This window comes from Aulostomus chinensis, chromosome 21 (assembly GCF_037954235.1).
Source record: "Aulostomus chinensis isolate RoL2024-O1b breed Wild chromosome 21, RoL_Achi_v1.0, whole genome shotgun sequence".
Classification (NCBI taxonomy): domain Eukaryota; kingdom Metazoa; phylum Chordata; class Actinopteri; order Syngnathiformes; family Aulostomidae; genus Aulostomus; species Aulostomus chinensis.
In genome coordinates, this window is record NC_141340.1 from 24,330,355 (window position 1) to 24,348,331 (window position 17,977).

The following is a 17,977-nucleotide window of genomic DNA, read 5'->3' on the forward strand; positions in this document are numbered from 1 at the left end:
AGGGGAGGCAGGGAGAGCAAGCCAGCTTGATGGGGGACTGGATGGTAGACTGGTTCATGGAAGGGGAGGCAGGGAGAGCAAGCCAGCTTGATGGGGGACTGGATGGTAGACTGGTTCATGGAAGGGGAGGCAGGGAGAGCAAGCCAGCTTGATGGGGGACTGGATGGTAGACTGGTTCATGGGAGGGGAGGCAGGGAGAGCAAGCCAGCTTGATGGGGGACTGGATGGTAGACTGGTTCATGGGAGGGGAGGCAGGGAGAGCAAGCCAGCTTGATGGGGGACTGGATGGTAGACTGGTTCATGGGAGGGGAGGCAGGGAGAGCAAGCCAGCTTGATGGGGGACTGGATGGTAGACTGGTTCATGGGAGGGGAGGCAGGGAGAGCAAGCCAGCTTGATGGGGGACTGGATGGTAGACTGGTTCATGGAAGGGGAGGCAGGGAGAGCAAGCCAGCTTGATGGGGGACTGGATGGTAGACTGGTTCATGGGAGGGGAGGCAGGGAGAGCAAGCCAGCTTGATGGGGGACTGGATGGTAGACTGGTTCATGGGAGGGGAGGCAGGGAGAGCAAGCCAGCTTGATGGGGGACTGGATGGTAGACTGGTTCATGGGAGGGGAGGCAGGGAGAGCAAGCCAGCTTGATGGGGGACTGGATGGTAGACTGGTTCATGGAAGGGGAGGCAGGGAGAGCAAGCCAGCTTGATGGGGGACTGGACGGTAGACTGGTTCATGGAAGGGGAGGCAGGGAGAGCAAGCCAGCTTGATGGGGGACTGGACGGTAGACTGGTTCATGGGAGGGGAGGCAGGGAGAGCAAGCCAGCTTGATGGGGGACTGGACGGTAGACTGGTTCATGGGAGGGGAGGCAGGGAGAGCAAGCCAGCTTGATGGGGGACTGGATGGTAGACTGGTTCATGGAAGGGGAGGCAGGGAGAGCAAGCCAGCTTGATGGGGGACTGGACGGTAGACTGGTTCATGGGAGGGGAGGCAGGGAGAGCAAGCCAGCTTGATGGGGGACTGGATGGTAGACTGGTTCATGGAAGGGGAGGCAGGGAGAGCAAGCCAGCTTGATGGGGGACTGGACGGTAGACTGGTTCATGGGAGGGGAGGCAGGGAGAGCAAGCCAGCTTGATGGGGGACTGGATGGTAGACTGGTTCATGGAAGGGGAGCGCAGGCCGGTGTAATAGTAGGGGATAAAGGGGGGGGCAATGCAGGCGGCGGTTGGAGGCGAGAGATGGAGCTCTGGTGGATCTGTGGAAACACAGAGAGACTAAGAGACACCAAGGAGGAGAGGAGGGGAGAGGAGAGGAGAGGAGAAGAGGGGAGAGGAGAGGAGAGGAGAGGAGAGGAGAGGAGAGGAGAGGAGAGAGGGGGAGAGGAGAGGAGGGGAGGGAAGGGCTCCATGTAACCTGATGTGTCCCCCAGCAGTCTAAGCCTGTAGCAGCATAGCTATCAATGGTTCAGAGCTACCTGAACCAGTCCTGACTGAAGGCTCTGTCATAAAGGAAAGTCTTAAGCCTGGAATTAAAACTAGTCAGAGTGTCTGCCTCTCTGACCCATGGAGAGATGCTGGTTCCACAGTAGAGGAACCGGTACCTGAAGGCTCCACCTCCCAGTCTGTTTTATTGATACTGGGAGTCACTAAAAGACCTGCATTCTGGGAGCGGAGTGCTCTGGTGGGACAGGAGGGACTAATGAGTTCTTTCAGAAGAGCTCTAGCAACTACAGAACCAGGTTTTCCCCTCAGGAGCAGCAGGAGAGCAAACACAGCTCCTAGAGGAGGTTTGGCTCACTGTGCTGCGCTACTGCCAATGCGATGCTAGCACGTTCAGAGTCTCAGTTTAAATTAAATGATTTAATTAGCTCTTACACCACGCTGGTGTGGGGCAATCTGATTGGCTGCTTGCTCCTTTTCACCCTGAAACAAATGCAGTTGCTAAGTGTAACCATAGCAACAGGGAGCTAGTCAACTCGGTTCACTCGTGATGTCAGTAAGTTAACAATGTCTACAAAGATCAACTGGTTAGGAGAGTACAACGACCTGGAAGTGAAACAGTGCCCTGGAATATTTTGGCTAGCTTAGATTAACATTTTTGAGTTTTGAACTTTTCTTTCATATGTCAAGCGAAATTCTAACATGATTACAAGGGGGACATTTATTCATTTAAAATTTTATGAGCAATTATATTCAATCAAATGGGCCATTTTTATTTACAGATTTTTTTTTAAGTTGCGTTGCAGCAAATATTCAAAATCTGAAGAGCTGCACAGAATATATTTCTTCCCCTTACAGAAATGAAATAGAAAAACATCTGTAAGATGGAGGCAATTAGCCATTTTAGAAGGAAGAGCGAGCTCTACAGCTGCACTTCATCCACTCAACACACCCTGAACCGGGAGCGTCTACGTTCACATCCACAGAGCTGTGTGACTGTGACTGGCTGACACTGTCACTTCAAACTGAATACACTACACACAAAAATCCTACACGATAGCACGTATTCATATACAAAAATCTTGTCTTTATATCGGACACATAACTGAAAACCAAAATCATTATGTTGAATGTGTACGTTTGTCCGCACGCCCACCCAAAAAAGGTGGCACTTAAGTTGCTTCTGCTGCCCTCTAGTGGCCTGCTTCCTCCTCACTGGGGAGGCTAATGACTCGGGGAGCAGATGAGCACCTTCCTCTGGTGGACTGACATCCTTGAATCTATTTACAGGCTGAGCACAACAAGACGCGTGTGGTTCTTCAGGGGTCGGAGCCGGCGGAAGCTGACGGCGCTGACAGCAGCAGCCTGTGCCAGGAGAGAGCTTGTTACTGACTGATGGGAGCCCTAAACCTCCGCCTGAAGGTCAGGTATTCACGGGGTTCCAGCTCGCTGCCAGGTTCTCTCAGCCTCCTCAGTGTCTCATCATGACGTTGCCATGGAGAGAAGCTTGGCCGCCCATCACCAAGCAACCAGCTGACAGCTGCTGGCGCCTGACACCTCGCTGCGTTACGTCTGTTTTGTTTGTCCGATCACACCAACAAAGAGACGTGTGTTGGAGGGAATGTCTGCAGTCAGCAAACGACCCAACGGACCAGATCTGATTGATAGCTGTCAAACTCATTCTCAGCCTATCACACACTGCTCTTCTTGGTGAGTTGCTCAGGAAACATGAGGTGTGCGGAGGTGAAGCGGATCCACCACGACATGGACTACGCTGATCTGTGACCTGGTCCAGCTGCCTCCACTCCTGCCATCGCCAACATGGGACAGAAACAGAACTTTTCTGATGTTCCTAGTTTCTGTGTGTGACGCTCAGGCAGGTTCTTTCTGCAGGGTTTTAGATCCCACTGAAAAATGAACCACCTCCGTTTCACTGAAGGTCCCACACTGACCCCCATACACTCTAGTCTGACCTCCACTATAGTGTCAAGGTTCCACCACGTGCTTGTATACATATTCTGGACTGGAATGAGAACCTAGATGTGGATCAGTGGAATGATTCTGAAATGTAGACCTGGTGGCAGAGCCTGAGTTCTCAGACCAGCTCTTCAGAAACTTAAAACACATTTTTGTGATTTAAATGGAAGAAATGGTGTGATTAACATTTGCCAGCCAGACTGGCATCACCACATTGTGTGGTTCCACCGAGAGCGGATCTCCTGATGTGAGCAGCAGCGCCACAGAGCTCTCCCTGATGGGCTCTAACAAAGTTTGACAGGGCCACAGTGACATGTGCTTCCTGTTTGGTCCCTTCAGTACTACTACTAAGGATCATGTGATTGGCTGGTGTTGAGGTGACAGACAAACCAGCAGGCCAATCATGTCAAAGGCTGTGTCATGGTGACTGACAGCCTCCGACCTGCATCCAGTAGGAGAGTACTACCCCTGCAGGGACATCTGCGGACCGGCCGTCAAGGTGATGATGTAGATGTGTGCTGTCGTGCTGCTGCTATAACAAGACTTATTATAATCTCTGGAGCTGCCATTCCTCACCTTCGAGGTCTTGTTTCACTGTCTTCTTCTTCCCTCAGCTCACTCCCACCACGTCTACTTTCTGTTCTTCAGGTTTCTGTGATGCAGCAATGATGTCATTTGTTGACGAGGAAGGTTGTTTTCATGTCGAGTGAAGATGAAGAATTGCTGCTCACTCGCAGCTCCTTTCGCTTCCTTCATCTTACTCAGACTGATTTGTTTCGTTTCACTCGGTCAGGACACATCACTTATCTTCATCACCCGCGAGATGCAACAGAGTGCAGCCGAGAGGGAAAACATTGACATTGAACCTGTGTTTGGACTCCAGAAATGATTCCAGCTCAATGTCTCAATATGTCTCCATTTAGAAGTTCACCGAGCTGGTGGAGGTTACAGGTTCTAGCAGGGGCGGGAGACGGAGTCTGGGAACATGCCGCTGTGACAAGAGAACAGACTGAGACGAGTCTCCCTCTGGGTCTCTGATGGTGGAATCGTCTTGACTACCTTGGTCTGTCATCCACCTCCTCTGGACAACGTCACACCCACAACAAAGTAATCCATCGTCCATCGTCATCTTCCGCTTATTCCTTACTAGTAAGGGTCGCGGGGGGCTGGAGCCTATCCCAGCATCTACGGGCGAGAGGCGGGGTTCACCCTGGACAGGTCGCCAGTCCATCGCAGGGCCAACATACAGAGACGAACAACCATTCAAACTCACGTTCATACCTACGGTCAATTTAGAGAATCAATCAGCCTCGTCCCCAAATTGATGTCTTTGGACGGTGGGAGGAAGCTGGAGTACCAGAGAGAACCCACGCAGGAACAGGGAGAACATGGAGACTCACCCAGAAAGACCCCGCGCCCGAGCCGGGACTCAAACCCGGAACCTTCTTGCTGGGGGGCCACAGTGAGGACCACTGCTCCACCGTGCAGCCCCAACAAAGTAATCATTGATCAGAAATCTCAAAGAAACAAGGTAGCAACCCTCTGAGAGCCGCTACCACACCCCCTGTGAGGACTGAATCTGCTGAAATCCTGAACGGCTTCTCCAGGTTGACTGGACTCCTATGATTCTGCGGCGCAGCTCAGAGTGACGCCCGCCTCTCTCTTTAAACCTTCCTTTCATTGCCTCTGAAGCACAGCGGCGTGCAGCAGGATCCTGAACAGCCCTGCAGCAGACATCAGACTGCTGCCTTTATTACACTCAGAGCTGAGAACATTGATAGAGTCGGCTGGACTTGAGGGGTCAGAGGTGGGAGCCCTCGGCCTCCCCTCTGAGGGATGAGATTAGACTCCCAACATCAGCGGGACGATGAAGTATCAGATATTCCAGTTTGTCTTTGATCGTCCTGCTGTCTCATTCATGTTCACACAAAACCTCAAAAGGGAAGTCCCTCTGGATCGATAAATGATCTTTCTATCATATTTGTAAGAGTCGTGCCACAGATGTTTGTGCCACAGATGTTTGTGCCACAGATGTTTGTGCCACAGATTTTTTGGTACAGACCGAGTTGCTTCTGTCCCCGCTCATGTGACAGCAGTCAGATGATGACATCACAAGCTCATGAGGTCATGGTCATCAGAGCAGTGGCTCCATCATTTAGCCTCTGTGGAGATGATCTGCAGTGTGACTTGTTTGGTTAGTGAGGGAATAACAAGGCCTTACAGGGTGCCTTTCTGCAAGACACGGAGCATCGCCACAGAAGAAGAGCAGCAGAAACAGATGAGAACACAGTGAGAATCAATAATTCAGTTTCACCATGATCAGAGAGCCTCTGCAGCTCTGACTGGGCCAGCTGAAGACACAAACCTCACCCAATGTGTGTGAAAGTGTTGCACATTTACAAAACCCTCACTCAAGACATCACATCGTCCAGTCAGGAAGATGGAGTCAGTTTGTATTATGGCAGCGCATAAGAAGCTTGACCACGTGGCCACACAAGCATCAACGAGGTCACACCTCAGAACAAGCATGCCATCTGACACTGACTTTCTGAGCCCCTGCAGGCCAGTTACCACCTCCAGGTACACAGGACCAGGACCTGGACCAGATTGGAAGAGGCCAGGGCCTAGACAGGACCGCAGGAGCACACTGGGCAAGAAGTCCCAAGGTCAGGATGGACCCTCCTATGGTGGTGTAGAAAAACCCAACTAGGATCCTGGGGAACTTCCAGGTCCAGACTGACTAAGTGGCGCTGGCTAACCAAGCCGACCTGGTGCTGATGGACCACCAACAAAAGAAGGTGGTGGAGATAGATGGAGCATCCAAAGGACAGCAGCACCAGAGGACGGAGCACCAGACACACACTCCTCCACTTGGTGATGATGGTAAATATCAGACCTGCTGTCCAAGTCATGTGACGCTGCTGGTGAGTGATCACTGTTCGTGTGAGACTGAACAGCAGCCTGCACCATCATGGTATTGTGAACCTGACCAGAAAGCGGCCATCACAGGTTGTTGATCATCAGCTGTGGTGTGATGACACGAGTGACCAAACTAGAGAGTCAAAGTCGTATGGTTTCTATGGCAACCCCCCCCCCCCGGCGCATCCCTCCTAGCTGCTTCTGGACATCAGTCTTTATCTACAGGTTCACGTTTGCTTCCTCACTTCATTTCTTTATGCAGACTTCCGACAGCTGGAGTTTAATTCAGGAGATCAGTCCTGGTGAATTATTAATCCACCACCAGTGACCGAAAGCCACTCACACTCTCTCTCTCTCTCTCTCTCTCTCTCTCTCACACACACACACACACACACACACACACACACACACACACACACACACAGGTTTTCTCTCTGTTTTCAGCCTTCATTGGGAGTTTAAGTGGCTCAGCAACTTGCAGGATCTCCCTGACCTTTGACCCTGACTCTCTGTGACACCATGCGTCCTTGGTTGCGAAAAACAAACTATCGGACATCTCACAGATGTACTACATATTATCAGACCCAGTTTGGTAGCATCTGGACCTGGAGCCCTACTGGAGTTCTGGTTCATATCAGACCTTATTTTAGGTCCAAAAACATGCAGACTTGAATTCAACAGGTGTGTCATAGGAAGGTGTAACAGTCTCAAATGAGTCCAGCTGGAAGGTGAGACTGAAACACACACATCAGGTTCATTGGATGAAGAGGGCTCACTCACTCACTCACTCACTCACTCTCTAATTCCTCTCTCGCTCACTGACGACCATCATGCGGCTGCTCACTCAGTCTTCAGGGTTTTCCACGAGATGCAAGCCAAGAAAAACGGAGGGGTTGAGAGGAGGAGGGCGGCGCTCTGACGCTGGACCAAGTCAGAGGACTGGACCCCTGGATCGGGTCAGAGAACTGGTGTGAGTGCAGGCGCAGGGCAAAAGAGTGCATCATTTCTGGAAATTCACATGAGCCTCAGTTGGGGGAGGGGACCTATTACAGATGACCACATGACCTCCATCCATGTCTCTGTAGCAAGCACCGTCACATCAGTGTCATGTGAGACAATCAACAGATACCAGAGATGAAAGGAGTTCTTCAACGCCACACGCTCGACATGACGCAGCAGATGCTGGTGTAGAGACATTCATGTTATAGTCTGACTGTGCGTGTGTTGCTGTGTGCCTGTTTCTGCGTGTGTTGCTGTGTGCCTGTTTCTGCGTGTGTTGCTGTGTGCCTGTTTCTGCGTGTGTTGCTGTGTGCCTGTTTCTGCGTGTGTTGCTGTGTGCCTGTTTCTGCGTGTGTTGCTGTGTGTCTGTTTCTGAGTGTGTTGCTGTGTGCCTGTTTCTGTGTGTGTCTGTTTTTGAGTGTGTTGCTGTGTGCCTGTTTCTGAGTGTGTCTGTTTCTGAGTGTGTTGCTGTGTGCCTGTTTCTGCGTGTGTTGCTGTGTGTCTGTTTCTGAGTGTGTTGCTGTGTGCCTGTTTCTGCGTGTGTCTGTTTTTGAGTGTGTTGCTGTGTGTCTGTTTTTGAGTGTGTTGCTGTGTGCCTGTTTCTGAGTGTGTCTGTTTCTGAGTGTGTTGCTGTGTGCCTGTTTCTGCGTGTGTTGCTGTGTGTCTGTTTCTGAGTGTGTTGCTGTGTGCCTGTTTCTGCGTGACTGTTTCTGCAAGACTGTGGATTGTGACTGTGAAGAGGCAGTTTTGATTGCTGAGGCGTCCATCATATTGAAAGCGATATTTGACCGAGACGTGTACAACAGGACTCTTGAGCTCAGGAAAATGTTTCTCCCTCCTCCATCACTTCTTTGTAACTCCAGAAAGCAGGAAGATCCGGCCACGTATATTTGGCTTGAAGATAATGGAGACTGGCAGCCATTAACAGCTAAACTGTCCAAACATGTGCGTTTACAAACTCTCCAGGTTGTTGTCCGGAATATTGCAGGTCTGTCTTGACATCATTATCAACAGAGCCACTTGACAGAAGCAGCCAGGCTAACGGCAATTAGCATCTAGAGTAGCATGTGTCAGGGAACCAGCTCAGGGAGCAGAGGGAAGCAGTCCCATTTTTTAGATCACTACAAGTCTCTACATCCCTACTGGGCTCATGCCATTGCCACCAGACACTGGATCTATATTTCTGTACTTTTCTGACAGACCAATTTCTCTGCACACCTTGTATTCATGACACATATTCCGTTCCTCAGTCGGATAACTGACCCACACACGCCTGAAACAAGCTGATAGCAAATCCATCGTGGTGATTGAGCCGATCGATTCAAATTTGTTGGTTCTTATGGATCTTGATGTTGTAATGGCAGAAACATGGAGCAGCAATGGGAAATTTGACAGTTATGACTGATGTACAAATATTGAAACACAGTTTTTTTCTGTAGAAACAACAATTCCACTGTGTCAGACCTGCTGCAGCAGGGAAAGTTCCCCTTTCAACGAAAAAGCCACCTGAGAATCTGATCCTGCAGCCTAGAGGCCACCTGACTGCACGGGTCCAACATCAGAACATCTTCACCTTCAACGACTGGTGCCACAAGAAGCCCAGAGTCTTACAGATGCCTCAACCGCCGGAGGAACCATGGCTGGTGTGGGCATGGTCATGTCTGATCATAGTAATGGAATATCATATCTGGAGTATCATATCTGGAGTATCATATCTGGAGTATCATATCTGGAGTATCATATCTGGAATATCATGTCTGAAGTATCACACCTAGAATATCAAATCGGGAATATCATATAAGGATTATCACACCTGGAATATCAAATCGGGAATATCATATAAGGATTATCACACCTGGAATATCATATCTGAAATATCACACCAAGAAATCTGAAATATCCCATTTGGAATGTCATATCGGGAATATCATATCTGGAGTATCATATTGGGAATATAATATCAGGAATATCACCTCTGGAATGTCATATCTGAAATATCACACCTGGAATATCATATCTGAAATATCACATCTGGAGTATCATATTGGGAATATTATATCAGGAATATCACATCTGGAGTATCATATTGGGAATATTATATCAGGAATATCATATCTGGAGTATCATATTGGGAATATTATATCAGGAATATCACCTCTGGAATGTCATATCTGAAATATCACACCTGAAATATCACACCTGGAATATCATATCTGAAATATCACATCTGGAGTATCATATTGGGAATATTATATCAGAAATATCACATCTGGAGTATCATATTGGGAATATTATATCAGGAATATCACCTCTGGAATGTCATATCTGAAATATCACACCTGAAATATCAAATCGGGAATATCATATAAGGATTATCACACCTGGAATATCATATCTGAAATATCACACCAGGAAATCTGAAATATCCCATTTGGAATGTCATATTGGGAATATATATCAGGAATATCACATCTGGAGTATCATATTGGGAATATTATATCAGGAATATCACCTCTGGAATGTCATACATGAAATATCAAATCAGGAATATCATATCTGAAATATCACATCTGGAAATCTGAAATATCACATCTGGAATATCAAATCTGGAATAATATATAAGGAATATCACACCTGGAATATCAAACTGGGAACATCATACCTGGAATGTCACCTCTGGAATATCAAATATCAAATCTTCCTTTTCTCTCCAAAATTCTGGAGAATAGCAACAGCCTATTAGAGGATTTCCAGTCAGGGTTCAGGATTCATCCTTGCACAGAAACAGAACTAGTCAAAGGTACCAGTGACCCCCTACTGGTACCAGATGAGGGACTGGTCTCTGTGCTGGTCTGATTAGATCTCAGTGCAGCTTTGATACCATTGATCACCATATCCTTCTACAGAGACTGGAACCTGTCACTGGTATAAAAGGAACCACACTAAACTGGTTCAGGTCATATTTACTAGGTCATCTCAGGTGGCACTAGTTAATGATGGTTCCTCTGAGACCACTACAGTCAGTTCTGGTGTTCCACAAGGGTCTGTGCTTGGACCAGTCCTCTTCACCCTGTACCTGCTTCCTCTAGGTCACATGATCAGGAAACACTCCATTAATGTTCACTGCTATGCAGACGACACTCAGCTGAACTCATCCATGATCCACATGGAACAAACCAGCTGACTGAACTGGAGGCCTGTCTGAAGGACAGGAATACATGGAGGACCATCATTTCCTTTATTAAACTCTGATAAACTGAAGTTCTTGTGCTGGGCCCAAACACCTGAGGACCACCTGATCTGATGAGACAGGTACCCTGGATGGCACCACCCTGGCCCCCAGCACCACCGTAAGGAACCTAGGAGTTCTCTTTGATCAGGATCTGTCCTTTCATGCCCACATTAAGCAAATTTCTAGGACTGTTTTCTTCCATCTACGTAACATCGCTAAGATCTGACACATCCTGTCTCAAAAGGATGCAGAAAAACTAGTCCCTGCTTTTGTCACTTCCAGGCTGGATTACTGCACCTCCCTCCTATCAGGCTGGACTAATAAGTCCCTAAAGACTCTCCAGCTGGTCCAGAACGCTGCTGCCCGTGTTGACTAGAACTGGTAGCAGAGACCAGGTCTCTCCTGGACTGCTTCTCTGCATGGCTCCCTGTCAAATTCAGAATAGAATTCAAAATTCTCCTTCTAACATACAAAGTCCTCAACAGTCAGGCTCCTTCATCCCTGACAGAGCTCCTAGTCCCCTATGATCCAGCTAGAACCCTTCGCTCCCAGGATGCGGGGTTCCTGCTGGTTCCCAGAGTTCTAACAGTAGAATGGAGCCAGAGCCTTCAGCTATCAGGCTCCCCTCCTGTGGAACCGTCTCCCGGTTTCAGTCCAGGACCCAGACCCTCCTCTCTAGGTTTAAGAGCAGACTTAAGACCTCCTTGTTGATCAGGCCTACAGTCAAGACTGCTTAGGCTGGCCCTTAGATCTGCTGCTATAGGCTCAGACTACTGGGGATCTCCCATGATGCACTGGGCTTCTCTCTCCTCCTCCTGTCCTCATACGTGTTACGAACTCCTCTTCTTCTCCCCTCATCCCAGATCCAGGTGCTGCTGGAGGAGGCTCCAGACCTGAAGAGGCTCCAGCTGCCACCTGTAGCTCCACCTGCTCACGTCCCCGTCTGTCCATCAGTCTCTCCTCCTTTCTCTCCCTCTTTATCTCTGTCCCACTCTTTCCTTCTGTCTCTCTGTCTTCCTCCATTCTCTGTCTTTGTCTCTGTCCATCAGTCTCTCCTCCTGTCTCTCTCTCTTTCCTTCTGTCTCTCTGTCTTCCTCCATTCTCTGTCTTTGTCTCTGTCCATCAGTCTCTCCTCCATTCTCTCTCTCTTTATCTCCGTCCCTCTCTTTCCTTCTGCATAAATGTCTTCCTCCATTCTGTCTTTGTCTCTGTCCACCAGTCTCTCCTCCTGTCTCTCTCTCTTTCTCTCTGTCTCTCTCTTTCCTTCTGTCTCTCTGTCTTCCTCCATTCTCTGTCTTTGTCTCTGTCCATCAGTCTCTCCTCCTGTCTCTCTCTCTCTTTCTCTCTGTCTCTCTCTTTCCTTCTGTCTCTCTGTCTTCCTCCATTCTCTGTCTTTGTCTCTGTCCATCAGTCTCTCCTCCTTTCTCTCTCTTTGTCTCTGTCCCTCTCTTTCCTTCTGTCTCTCTGTCTTCCTCCACTCTCTGTCTTTGTCTCTGTCCATCAGTCTCTCCTTCTTTCTCTCTCTCTTTATCTCTGTCTCTCTCTTTCCTTCTGTCTCTCTGTCTTCCTCCACTCTCTGTCTTTGTCTCTGTCCATCAGTCTCTCCTCCTTTCTCTCTCTCTTTATCTCTGTCCCTCTCTTTCCTTCTGTCTCTCTGTCTTCCTCCACTCTCTGTCTTTGTCTCTGTCCATCAGTCTCTCCTTCTTTCTCTCTCTCTTTATCTCTGTCTCTCTCTTTCCTTCTGTCTCTCTGTCTTCCTCCACTCTCTGTCTTTGTCTCTGTCCATCAGTCTCTCCTCCTTTCTCTCTCCCTCTTTATCTCTGTCCCTCTCTCTCCTTCTGTCTCTCTCTTCCTCCATTCTCTGTCTTTTTCTCTGTCCATCAGTCTCTCATCCTTTCTCTCTCTCTTTATCTCTGTCCCTCTCTTTCCTTCTGTCTCTCTGTCTTCCTCCATTCTCTGTCTTTGTCTCTGTCCTGCTCTCCTGCTCTCTCTCCGTCCCCACTGATCCTGGATCTGCTCCACCTTCCTGCTGGTAAAGGAAGGTTCTGGTGGCTGCTGTTGCAGGATGTGCTTGCTGATGGAGAATTGTTGGGTGGAGGTTCATTGAAGGAGGGAGGTGCTGGACCTGCTCTACTTGGACAGAGTCAGGACAGAACTTTGGTTGGGGTTTGGCGCTACAGAAATAAAATTGACTTGACTTGACTTGGAATATCATATCTGAAATATGACGCCTCGAATATCAAATCGGGAATATCGTATCAGGAATATTATATCTGGAATGTCACATTGGGACGATCATATCTAGAATATTATATCAGGAATATCATATCAAGAATATGTAGGGCTGGACGATATGGCCGGAAAAAAAAAGTCCTTTTTTAAATTTTTTTTACAACAAATCCGATACGTGATTTAAATCTAGCCCCCCACCCCCCCTTACCCCCCACCCACACACACACATAAATCAGTTTGCAGATGAATAAGAAATCGTTCCCTTGCACCGAAGGCCGGGTCTCCCACTGTCTGTCAGAGCTTTGCCCATGTTGGTGCTTCTGTCTGAAGTCACACAGGTGAGTCGGTCCTCTGCATGACTCCACGAGGTCAGAGCGTCCTTTAGCCCTGGGGCAATTATTTCGACACTCCTTCCAGCTCCGTAGCGACCCTTTGGCATGTACTGTTATACAGTTGAGGCAAGGCAACCAGGAAATGTTTGTGGCCCGGAAGCACATACCTGCAGTCTAAAACTTTCAGCAGGTGAACAAACCCCAGCTTTTCCACGGTTTTTGGGCACCATATCTTTTGCTATACACATCGCGACTGAATCCGTGACCACTTTCCACTGGGCCCCATTCATATCACACAGGTTACAGTTTGGAAATGTTTCTAAGGCACTAAGGTTGAACTCAATTGTCCCACTAAAAAAGAAAACTATGAATCCAAGGAAACAAGCGCCTTGGTACGGTTCTGGAACCTGACAGCTTTAACAAGAAACCAGAAACTGGAGAGAAGATGGCGCTGCTCCAAACTAGAGGAGTCCCATGTAGTCTGGTAAGATGGCCTTAGAACCTAGAAGAAAGCCCTTGGTAGAACCAGAGCAGCCGACTACTCAGCACTAAGAGAGGAACACAAGAACAACCCAGGTTCCTCTTCAGTCCTGGAGCCAGACTGACAGAGAGCCACAGCTCTACTGAACCAAGTAGTCCTGTTTCCCTGAGCAGCAAAGAGTTCATGGACTTCTTTAATGACAAAATTCTCCTGATTAGAGAGAAACTTCTTCTCCTGCTGCCATCAGCTGACAACATGGCCCCTAGAACCCAGAACCTTAGAGGCAGCTGGGGGACCAGACACACACTTGGATAGTTTTTCTCCCATCAGCCTTCATGAGCTCAGTTCAATAATGTCCTCCTCTAAACCTCCACCTGTCTCCTAGACCCCATCCCAACTAAGCTGCTCCAAGACTCTCTCCCCTCGTTAGCCCCTCCCTCTTAGATATGATCAATGTGGCGCTGGTATCTGGTTCCGTCCCTCAGTCCTTTAAAGTAGTAGGAATTAAACCCTCCTCAAAAACAAGCCTGGATCCAGAAGTTCTACCAACTACAGACCAACATCACATCTTCCTTTTCTCTCCAAGGTTCTGGAGAAAGCAGTTGCTAAACAACTCTGTGACTTCTCCACAGCAACAGCTGATTGGGGGATTCAGTCAGGTTCCAGGTTCATCCTAGCACAGGAACAGAACTAGTCAAAGGTACCAGTGACCTCCTGCTGGTACCAGATGAGGGACTGGTCTCTGTGCTGGTCTGATTAGATCTCAGTGCAGCTTTGGTACCATTGACCACCATATCCTTCTACAGAGACTGGAACCTGGTATTAAAGGAACCACACTAAACTGGTTCAGGTCATATTTACTAGGTCATCTCAGTTGGTACCAGTTAATGATGGTTCCTCTGAGACCACTACAGTCAGTTCTGGTGTTCCACAAGGGTCTGTGCTTGGACCAGTCCTCTTCACCCTGTACCTGCTTCCTCTAGGTCACATGATCAGGAAACACTCCATTAATGTTCACTGCTATGCAGACGACACACAGCTGAACTCATCAATGATCCACATGGAACAAACCAGCTGACTGAACTGGAGGCCTGTCTGAAGGACAGGAAAACATGGAGGACCCACAAGTTTCTTTCAAAATTCTCCTTCTACCATCAAAGTCCTCAACAGTCAGGCTCCTTCATCCCTGACAGAGCTCCTAGTCCCCTATGATCCAGCTAGAACCCTTCACTCCCAGGATGCAGGGTTCCTGCTGGTTCCTAGAGTTCTAACAGTAGAATGGAGCCAGAGCCTTCAGCTATCAGGCTCCCCTCCTGTGGAACCGTCTCCCAGTTTCAGTCCAGGACCCAGACCCCCTCTCTAGGTTTAAGAGCAGACTTAAGACCTCCTTGTTGATCAGGCTTATAGTCAGGACTGCTTAGGCTGGCCCTTAGATCTGCTGCTATAGGCTCAGACTGCTGGGGATCTCCCATGATGCACTGGGCTTCTCTCTCCTCCTCCTGTCCCCATACGTGTTACTAACTCCTCTTCTTCTCCCCTCATCCCAGATCCTGGTGCTGCTGGAGGAGGCTCCAGACCTGAAGAGGCTCCAGCTGCCACCCGTAGCTCCACCTGCTCACGTCCCCGTCTGTCCTCTGTTTGAGGTGCTGCAGTAACTTGGTAGCACTGCTACCTTTGGTAGCAACAGCCTTTAAACGGCCTTTGCAGCGAGTCGCTATTTGTTGTGTGTCTGACGCCACAAACCCAAACCAATTCCAAATAACTGAAGATACTTTTCCTTTCTGGGGAATGAAATCTTCACCACTTGCTGCCATGTTGTTTGTATGTCAAGCACGCGTGGGGCACACACCCTGAACTATGGGAGCCCAACAGGGAGCATTGGTGGAAGATGTTGTGGAAAATCTATTTTCATTCAAACAAATCGATGAAAAGTACAAATTTGAATTAATCGATAAAATCAACTTATTGCCCAGCCCTAGGAATTTAAATATCACACCTGGAACATTACATCAAGAAAATGATACCAGGAAAATCATATCTGGAATACCACACAGCTCTTGAAGAGGAGTGAACGATGTTCTGCAGCTATCAACATCATTTATCTATGACGGCAATGACCCTTTGACCTCTGACCCTGCTGAACCACTGTTGATCCTGCAGGACACATTTGATGTTCAAAGGGTCTGAGCTTCGATTTCATGAAGCTTCGGTATTGACTTATAATGTTAGAACCAAAAGTACATCAAAGTAATATCACTATTGAGCAGTTGGTGTGATGTCATACTTAGTTTGATGAGATTCAAAACGTTCTGTTTAAGGACATTCCAGCAGATACTGAAGTTTCATCGGCGGAAATAAGGAGTACCGACTAAAGCCAGCAGGACTCGTCCTCTGGAGAACATGAACTTGAACACCGTTTGGTTTCAGCCAATCACCCAAAAATGTATAGACACTTGGGTCTGGGCCAAGTGGTGGATGGAACGGCCAACCCAGAGACGCAGCCGTCCTTGTTGCCACGCTGCTAAAACGTCGCCCGGGACCAATGAGCACAGAGAAAGGCACGTAACATCTGAGTGTGTTGTGTCTGCTGTAGTTTGTGTCCTTGATGGACTGGCATGATTCTCCTCACCGGGTAGCGAGCCGGCAGCTCCAGCTCGTTGCCATGCGCTATTGTGTGCTGGTTGTGTTGAGGCTGTCAGCGCCGGCTCAGCTGTGTGTGCATGGTTGTAAAGTGGCGGGCAGCGGAAGCAGACACAGTGGCGTCCGGACAGACGTCCATGTATCCAGAGCTGCGTCTGACCTCACCGGCAGCTACTGTGGTGGTAATCACTGCGCTTGGCGTGCACGCACGTGGTGGCTGCACTGGAAATTTAGCTGGTAACCGGCTGAACTAATGAACAGTGAGACAACAGCAGGCGTCATGGATCCTCGCTGCAGCCACACGTTGCATCTCTCCACGGGGAGCACATGGAACCCTGTTAGAACCTTCTAACCGTGCGTCAGCAGGAGAGCTGGAGACCATGGTGGAGCAGCTCAGAGCCAGAGGTTCCTCTCATGTGGCATCTGGACGACTCACAACAAACCCCAGTCAAAGCTCAGCGGATCCTTCCTCTGCTAGTGGAACTGAGGGTTCCACGTTCCTGGATCAGATCCAGCCAAGCACGCGTGAACACACGCACACACAAACAAACACACGCACACACACACACACACACACACACACACACACACACACACACACACACACACACACACTCTCTTTCTCAGTCTCAAGGATCTTGTAAGGGGCAGAGCGGGGGTCAGGCAGTGACCTACATGTAGGCTGAATCGAGTCCTCGCCATCACCACATGGACCATTACTCATCTCGCTCTAGGTTGAAATCACGTCAGCATGGATCAGCAAGCAGCATGTGATCTGCTGGACTGACGTCTGAGCCCAGGTCCATCTGATCTGGTCCCAGTTCACATCAAACAGCCCAGAAGAGACCCGGCAGCTCCAAGACCCACGTCAGCAGAACAGAACAATTAGTCTGGAATCAAACAGCAGAACCCGTGCAGAGCAGCTTCCCTCCACACCAGCTGACCGTTCCACTCATCCACGCTCATCCATCCATCTCAGTGCACATTTCCCCCATCACTCCTCTGATCACCCCTCACTCCTCTGATCACCCCCTCACTCCACTGATCAACCCCATCATTCCACTGATCACCCCATCACTCCTCTGATCACCCCTCACTCCTCTGATCACCCCCTCACTCCACTGATCAACCCCATCATTCCACTGATCACCCCATCACTCCTCTGATCACCCCCTCACTCCTCTGATCAACCCCATCATTCCACTGATCAACCCCATCATTCCACTGATCACCCCCTCACTCCTCTGATCACCCCCTCACTCCTCTGATCACCCCATCACTCCTCTGATTACCCCATCACTCCTCTGATCAACCCCATCATTCCACTGATCACCCCCTCACTCCTCTGATCACCCCCTCACTCCACTGATCACCCCCTCACTCCTCTGATCACCCCTCACTCCTCTGATCACCCCATCACTCTTCTGATCAACCAAATCATTCCACTGATCAACCCCATCACTCCACTGATCACCCCATCACTCCTCTGATCACCCCCTCACTCCTCTGATCACCCCTTCACTCCTCTGATCACCCCATCACTCCTCTGATCAACCCCTTCATTCCACTGATCAACCCCATCATTCCACTGATCACCCCCTCACTCCTCTGATCACCCCTCACTCCTCTGATCACCCCATCACTCCTCTGATCAACCCCATCATTCCACTGATCACCCCCTCACTCCTCTGATCACCCCTCAATCCTCTGATCACCCCATCACTCCTCTGATC

The 17,977-nt window shown here is 49.2% G+C and overlaps 1 protein-coding gene across 3 annotated transcripts in view; it reads right to left on the bottom strand.

Moving 5' to 3' along the window:
• plppr5b (phospholipid phosphatase related 5b) overlaps positions 1-17,977 on the bottom strand; it is a 110,279-nt gene that overhangs the window by 59,221 nt on the left and 33,081 nt on the right. The gene's annotated exons all lie outside the window — the stretch shown is intronic.